Here is an 8,308-nt window from a genome sequence, read left to right as displayed (position 1 = left end):
GGTTTTTGAGGGATTAATTGGAACTAAGACTCTCATATGACCTTTTCTCCCTGGGCTGGCTTTGAAACACAATCCTTCCATCTCAGTCTCCTGAGTAAGAGTGTAGGCATGAGCCACCTGTTCTTGGCTCCATTCACATTTGTATACAAGTGAATAAAGCTCAGTGATATAGTGTCTTCCTCTTTAACCAAAAGCAGGTAAGAAACCAGAATTTTATTTGAAATTCAGTTGAATCTGAGTCTATATTCTTAACAACCAGGCTGTAAGTTATTTGATCTTTGCACAAGTGTGTTAGTAGATATAGAACACATGTCATGATTTTTCTATTTCAAATGGCCCATGACAGATAGTTGGGCATGGTGGTGTAAGCCTGTAATTCCATCACTTGGGAGGCTGAGGCAGAAACACATTAAGTCCAAGGCTGTCTTGGCTGTGTACTGAGATGCCATCTCAGAAGGGCAGAAAGGAAATGGCTCCTGACTATATAAGCCTTAGCAATTACTTTCCCATTTTCTGTGTCAACAAAGAAAAGCCTAAGACTCTCCAAGCCCAAACCGAAAGCATGGCCAAAAAGAATTTCCCAAAATACCTGGATACCAGCTGCGTCGACTAATTCTTGGGCCAATACAGTGTCATCCAAAGGCATTTTTGAACAGTTGGATCTATCACCCCTTCTCCCTCTCTTCAGAAAGCACTTAAGACATTGGCAACTGTAATATTAAGTGACTAGCAAGTGTCACATGGTACCTGAAGACACTAATGGTTCGTGGTATACATTCTGTGAATTAGAACTTATTAAGTTTGCTGCCAAAGCTGCAGCAGGTGCAGTACCAGTTGGGAGAGGACAGCAGGCTCCATAGCTTGAGCCCTATGACCTACTGAGTGCACCATTGAACCCAGCAACCCTTCACAAAAGGCCAGGAGAGAAGGCTGGATTGACATAGAACCATACCTTCCTTCTCAGGGGGCCACCATGGTTCGTGAGGCTCCTTTGGTGTGCCATGCTACCGTCACCTCACTTCTGCTTCCTGGAAGGATAAGTCTGACCACGTGCCTGTGTCACTTCACTCCCACTTCCGGTCTGGTGGGTAAGGCCATTTGACTGCACCACCTCACTCCTGCTTCTGGTCTAGGTGAGTGGGGGCTGTGGGCTTTCACCACAACACTCCTGCTTCTGGTCTGGCTGGGTAGTTGCCATTGTCTGTGTCACCTTACTCCTATGTTCCCTCTGGATGAGAGGGGGCCGCATGCCTGTGTCACCTCACTCCTCCTTCCAGTGTGAGTGAGTTGGGGCCTCATGCTTGTGTTACTTCACTCCTGCTTCCGGTCTGGGTGGGTCCAGATTGGCTCTGAGCTTCTCAATCCCTGTAGATGCTGTTTACCCGCATGGATTGCAGCCAGGCAAAGCATGACATCAAGGGATTAGAATGGCACCTTGTTAGGTTTGAGAACTCTGTTATAAAATTGTGTGTGTGTGTGTGTGTGTGTATGCACATCATGTGTGTACCCATGTTCACTGATCTTGGGGTTTGAACTCAGTGACTGAGGTCTATCCCTGAGGTATTTGATCAACATAGAGCTCTACTGATTGAGGCACAGCTCAGCATATAGCTTTTTTGTGGTTAATTGGGATGAAAAGTCTACCAGATTTTGCTGTCTGGGCTGGCTTTGAACGACTATCCTCAGATATCAGACTTTTCTGTAGGTATTATGTATAGGTGTGAGCTACTGGAACCTCTCTCTTTGCTCAATTGCTATCCAGAGAGAAATGTGCATGGCAAGCATTCCGGAGGAAAAAGAATTGAATTCTTCCAATGAGCAATGGTGAAAATACTCAGATTCTAGCCCAGTGTTGGTGGATCAAGCCTGTAATTCTATCAATTCAGGAAGCTGTAATCTGAGAATTGCCGTTAGAAAGTGTATGGAGGACTGAGTCCTTAAGACTCTTTATCTACAATGAACCATCACAAAACCGGAAGTTGAACTGTAGCTCCAAGTTGTAGAGAGCCAACCTTCAGTGAAAAAGCTCAAGGAAAGCACTCAGGTTGTGAGATCAAGCCCAGTGACTACAAAAAAAAATGAGAAATATACCTGGGTATTCAGTATAAGTTTACCATTTTAAATATCACTTTCCCATTATATTTAGCTCTGTCATAGGTGCATGAATCAAAGGGGAATAAGAAGCTTGGCTAAAAAATATAGGCAGCATTGTGCGGGGGAGGGGGGCAATGCGTGTGTACATGCACATTTGGCAGTCCTGAGGCTTGACCCTAGGGTCTTCATCTCTTGCTTGGCTTTTTATCCATCAAGGCTGGTATTCTGCCACTTGATCTAAAGCTCTATTCCCAGATTTGTTTTTATTGTTAATTGGAGATAACAGTTGTACATACTTTCCTGCCTGTGGTGGCTTATTCTAAACCATGACTATTTTGAATCCTGCTGTAAAAAATGTGTGTGCACACAGCTCTACTATAACGCTGACTTAAATTTCTTCAGGTGTATATGTAGGATTTCCTGGGTGGAATTTCCACACTGATTTCTGTTGTGGTTACATTGATTCACTTAATTGGCAACACTGTGTAGAGTGTCTTTCCCCACCTCTTTGCCAGTATTTGTGTTTTCTTTGATAATAGGCATTCTCATTAGGCAGAGATGGAGCTTCAACATATATTTGATTTCCATTTCCTTGATTGCTAAAGACATTGAATATTTTTTGTGTATTCTGGAGACATCTATATTTAATTTGGGACCTATCTAGTCAATACACTTACCTATTTATTGATAAGATTATTTGTTCTTTTCCCTTAATGTTCTTTGTGTGTTTCATATTTTCAGTCTATACATTCTATACGTTAGGAATTCTTCTGTTACTCGAAAGGCAGGAGTTTAGGCTTATTTCACTTATTCTTACCAAAAGACACCTTGTAAGCTTCAAGTTATTTAATCTATGATTGATTTAAAAATGAGCTGACAGAATTAACTCTCAGAGTGACTGCCAACAAGTACAAGTTTTGAACTCAGAATTCAGTGTCTACAAAGAGAGATATATTTTAGTATTTTAAATAAAAAAGAGATGTATATTAGTATTTTAAATCAATAAAAGCTAATCAGCTACATTTTCTCAAAATATGTAATTCTAAATATTTCACTACTCTTCAAGGTAAAACTATTGCAAATTTTAGCACAAATTAACAATTTTACGTTCTATTTATTTCCTTGGCAATCACTCAAGCTAGCCAAATTGAAAAAAATACTATTTTGACCAGTTGCTGGTGGCTAACATCTGCAATCCTACTACTGAGGAAGCTGAGATCTGAGGATTTCAGTTCAAAGCCAGTCTGGTCAAGAAACTCTGTGAGACCTACTTCCAAAAAACCACCAGAAAACCAGAAGTGGTGCTGTGATTCAAGTGGTAGAGCGCTCTCCTTGAGCTGAATAGCTGAGGGACTGCCCCCAGACCAAAAGGTCAAGGCCAACAACCAACCAAAACAAACAAAACAAGAAGAAAAAAAGAAAAAAACCAACTGTATGAAGAAGAAGAATCTCCAAGTTTTTATTCAAATTTTTAATGCTTGTGGCAACTGTTTTCATTTGGTAAAAAGTGGACAGCTTATATATGTCATTGTGATAAATTTGCTACTATGTGGTTGCTTTTCTCCTATTTATAGTTTTATTCATCTAACATTATTGAAGATGAAAAATCCATGAAGGGCAAGACATATTATTTGGCAAAACTGGTCAGTTAAAATGACTAGTACATTCTAGTACTTTGGCAAAGAAGCTGTCATTTTTATTCCCTCCCCAGGATTTGAACAATGAAAAAAAAAATGTCTTGACTTTTCCAAAAAGTGAGTAAGATGGCTCATATTGAAATAATTAGAAGATAGTGAAAAGAAAGTTTAGGGTGCATAATATGTTTAATTTTTAACCTTTCTCACAAAAAACTTCCAAGAAAGTTAACACACATTTGTTATAGATATTTATATCAAAGAGCCCACTGCAGGTGCCTGACACCTATAGTGTGCAACTCAGGAGGATGCGATCTGTGATTGAGATTGGAGCCAACCTGGAAAAGCAATAATTGCATGGATGATGCCTCCTACTATTATATCATGTCTTTTCCTCCAATCCTCAAAGTGAAGCTGTCTCCCCACATGACCATCCTTCTGATTTATTGACATTAACTTTTTGATTTATGGTTTTCTCCAACAGCATGACATGTGCATGGAGGCAGGCCATTCACATCTGTATTCACATCTTTCTCTCTAGTTGCCTACAATAGTGCCTGGTCCTCACTGCTTAGTAGTCTTGTGTGGAGATGAGCCTGTTCTGCTCATAAAATCTCAAAGTTCAATCAGGAAAGTTCATCAAGCTGTGGTCTTATGGTAAATCGTCATTTCTTCTAAATATTATGTTTTTCTCCTTGTGTATCTAAGTCCACCTAAGGGTGAGATCAGTGCCTGACACCTATCGGTTGTAATAGCAAAGGTAGCTATGATATCATAGAAATTTATTGTGAAGCTTCAGGAAGACCTGATAACTGAAGCACCCAAATTGGTAGGTTCCCACATCCTGGAATACATTCCACATATCTGCAATCAAACCATCATTCATTCTCTGCTGGGCTCAGACTCATCGTATGTTTCCCTTCTCTATTTAAAATAATGAAAAATGTGTTTTTGATATGTTATTGAATTATTGAAATGTGCCTCCAACCAAAAAAATAATTCCATTAGTGGAATGTAAATATAAGGCATGGATAAAATCAATCATAAAAACTCCTAGGGAAAAGATCAAAAGTGGCAGCTACTACAAAAGTTGTTTCTTAATCTCAGCACTGGTGTCTCACACCATAATCCTAGTATAATGTAAACTAATGAAACTTTTCTTTTTGTACCAGTCCAGGGGCTTGAACTCGTGGCCTGGGCTCTGAGATCATTTGATGAAGCCTAGCACTTTACTACTTGAGTCATAGCCACACTTCTAGTATATTTGGTAGTGTAGTGGAGATAAGAATTTCACAGACTTTTCTACCTATGTTGGCTTCAAACTGTGATCCTCGATGTCAGCCTCTTGAGTAGGATTACAGGCATGAGCCACCAGTCCCCAGCTAAAAGTTATTTTTGTAAGATATAAAAGTTTACTTATACGGGGGAAGAAAGGGGGAGGGCGACAGCGGTAGGGGAGGGCGAGGGCGAGGGCAGAGCCTGAGGGTTCCACACACCCCGCACCAGCGCCTCGTGGCACACCCCACTCTCCTCCCATGGCTTGGATGGCTGCAGTCCTCTTGGTCCTCGTGGTCCTCAGGGGCCTGTGCAGGAGCAGCGGCAACAGCAGGCAGCCAAAGCGGCCCACCTACCCTGCAACCCAGGCCTGGCCGGCACGACAGCATGTGATGGAGTAGCTGGCCGCCAGTGTAGCAGAGAAGCACTGAATGAGCCAACCCTGCCGTCCCAGAGTAGCGCACTCCCGTGCCGCATCCATCAGGCCCGCCGGCTCAATGAGTGAACAGAGTATCTGTCAGGGAAGAGCTGCTGCATTGGTTTGTGATGATGCCAATAAAAGTGGGTGCCAGCTGTGGTTCAACTGGGTTCAGCAGAGTTCATATCTATCACCATACAGGCAACAACACACTCAGAGTGCTGGGCAGGAAGATCCAGGATCATCAGTTGGTGATCAGCTGTGCCATCCCCAAAGGATTAAAGTATAATCAAGCAACACAGACCTTCCACCAGTGGCGAGATGCCAGGCAGGTGTACAGTCTTAACTATGGCAGCAAAGAGGATGCTAATGTATTCGCAAGTGCATGATGCATGCCTTAGAAGTGCTGAATTCACAGGAGGCAGGACCAAAATTGCCTAGATAAAATTCACAACTGCCTGATCAAGTTCAAAATGGCCCATCCCAAGAAGAGTTGGACATCCAAAGAAGACAACTGCAAGAACAGAAACGTCAGAAGGAGCTGGAGAGGGACAGGCTGGAGACAGAAAGAATGGAGAGGGAAAGACCAGAGAGAGAAAGCTAGAGTGAGAGAGGCTGGAGAGAGGTTGGAAAGAGAGAGGTGGAGCAGCTGGAGCGGGAGCAGATGGAGCAGCTGGAGCAAGTGGAATGGGATCAAGAGAGCAGAGTGCCGAGTAATGCCACCTCTGCCTTTGTGGAGACCCCTGTAAACTGTGAGCTGGGAGACCCCTGTGCTTCTGAGCCAGGCTTTCAGGAAGCCTCTCAGCTGTCGGAGGCTCCAGCCCCGCAGGGTGTTATCCTGGGACCACCTGCACCTCCATCTCCTCCAACACTCCCACCAGGTCCAGCCCAGGCCTCTGTATTCTCTCCTCCCCCAGAACCTCCTCCTTCACCCCCACTGCTATCCTCTGGCCCTCCTCCCCCATGCCCTCTTCCTAATCAAGCCCCTCTCCTGTACCACCTCCTGCCCCTCCCTTCCTGCATCCGGATTTTTTTTAAGGATCCTTTTCAGAAGACAATCGTCCTTTAACTGGACTTGCAGCTGCGATTGCTGGAGCCAACCTTAGGAAATTGTCACGGGTGGAAAATGCCTCTTTGCACGGTGTTCACAGATGTGAACTCCGTGTCAGCTAAAACAGACATGTGTGGTGGAAATGGACCCGTTCCCTTGGCAAGTAGCAGCTTAATGGAGGAAATGAGTCTCCTGATGGCCAGAAGGAGGAGAATGGCCGAAAAGGGATCAACAATAGAAGCAAAAAATGAAGAATCAGAACCTGTAACTTCTAAGGTCTCATTAACAAGTACACCTGAACCAACCAGGAAACCTTGGGAAAGAACAAATACAATGAATGGCAGCAAGTCACCCGTCATCTCCAGATGAGATTCTCCAAGGAAAAATCAGATTGTTTTTGACAACAGGTCCTATGAGCCATTATAAGTCCACACCCTTGTCCCAGCCCAGTGCCGACCAGGTCCAGACAGAAAGCCTTGACTGTGACAGACTGAAGCAGGATTTTTTAGATGAGATGAGAAAAGAACTAACCAAGCTGAAAGAGGAGTTCGTTGATGCAATCAGGCAGGAGCTGAGCAAGTCAAATACTGCATAGAGAAGCAAACTAAGCAGAGATAAGACTTGAATCTGGAGAAAAACAAAAATTCCTACAAACAACTGTCAACACCCCCCCTACAGTTACGAGCTATCAGAAGAAAGTGGAAAAGGAGTCAAGGGAAAATCCCCATCCTCTGAAACCTTCTTAAGTTGTGACTCTGGCGATCATCTGTTTTCATCTCCATTTGCTGCTGCTTTGACCTTTACTGCAGGATGAAAAGAGAGTTATGTATGAGTTTCCATAACATTTATGCAGAAAATATAAACCAATCAGGCAAGATCGCCATGCATTGAGATATTTTCATGTTGAAATAAAACCACACATTTCCCACAACCCACTGCTAAAATAAAGAGTAGAAAGGCTCATGAAGTTCTCCCCCCCTTCCACATCCTCCCCTCTTTGAGTGCTGAGGAACTGAGCAAGCTCTGCTTTTGTATTGCATGTCTCTCTTTCAGGTTTGTCTTCCTATCATATTTGGTATTCCATGACTAATTGAGATCAACGCTATGTAGGTTTAGATCTTAAGATGAGGAACAAATAGAATTGTACATGTTTTCAAAGGATGACATTTACAAGAAAGTGTCTGTAGATGACCAGGTCCGTCGTGAGTGATTGTACAGTGATAGGAAGTCCAAGTTAGCCTTTAGTGGTTAATTAGAGAAGAGAGCATTAAGGACTTTCTTCAATTTTCAGCCTCCTGAATCTGGCATAGCTCTTCTCTCCAATTAACTTTCCCACAAAAGCCAAACGTTATGGTTAGTCCGATGTATGCACTGAGAGAGCATCTGAAATTCAATTTCTACTCCCAGGCCAAGCAAAAATGAAAAAAATAATAAAAATAAAAGGAGGTGGAAGCAAGCACATATTAAAGTTTTAAAAAGACCTAAATGTTGCTGGTCATGTGTGTAATCCTTACTACACAAGAGGCTGACATCTGAGGATTGCAGTGTCAAGTCAGCCAGGGGAGGAACCTGCTTGAGACTCTTATCTCCAGTTACACAGCACAAAACCTTGAGCTGTGGCAGAGGTGTTAAAAACACCAGCATTGATTGTGAAAGCTAAGATATAGGTCCCAGAGTCAGAGGTGAAGCCGCAGGACCAATAAAAATTTAAATGGAGAGAGGATGAATAGAGGATGAAATCTGTGGAGCATGCGTCAAAGTTAGCCCATACACAAAGTCCATAAGGCTTTCTCTCTGTGTGCATCTGTGTGCTATCCTATGGCTTGAGAATGTTTT

At 42.9% G+C, this 8,308-nt stretch overlaps 1 pseudogene; it reads left to right on the top strand.

The window, feature by feature from the left end:
• The first annotated feature begins 5,500 nt into the window (after positions 1-5,500).
• LOC122126025 lies at positions 5,501-7,132 on the top strand (annotated as a pseudogene).
• The last annotated feature ends 1,176 nt before the right edge of the window (positions 7,133-8,308 follow it).

The sequence above is a fragment of the Dipodomys spectabilis genome, unplaced genomic scaffold, assembly GCF_019054845.1.
Source record: "Dipodomys spectabilis isolate Male_0828 unplaced genomic scaffold, ASM1905484v1 ptg000272l, whole genome shotgun sequence".
Taxonomy (NCBI): Eukaryota; Metazoa; Chordata; class Mammalia; order Rodentia; family Heteromyidae; genus Dipodomys; species Dipodomys spectabilis.
This window is presented reverse-complemented; position numbering and strand designations above follow the sequence as displayed.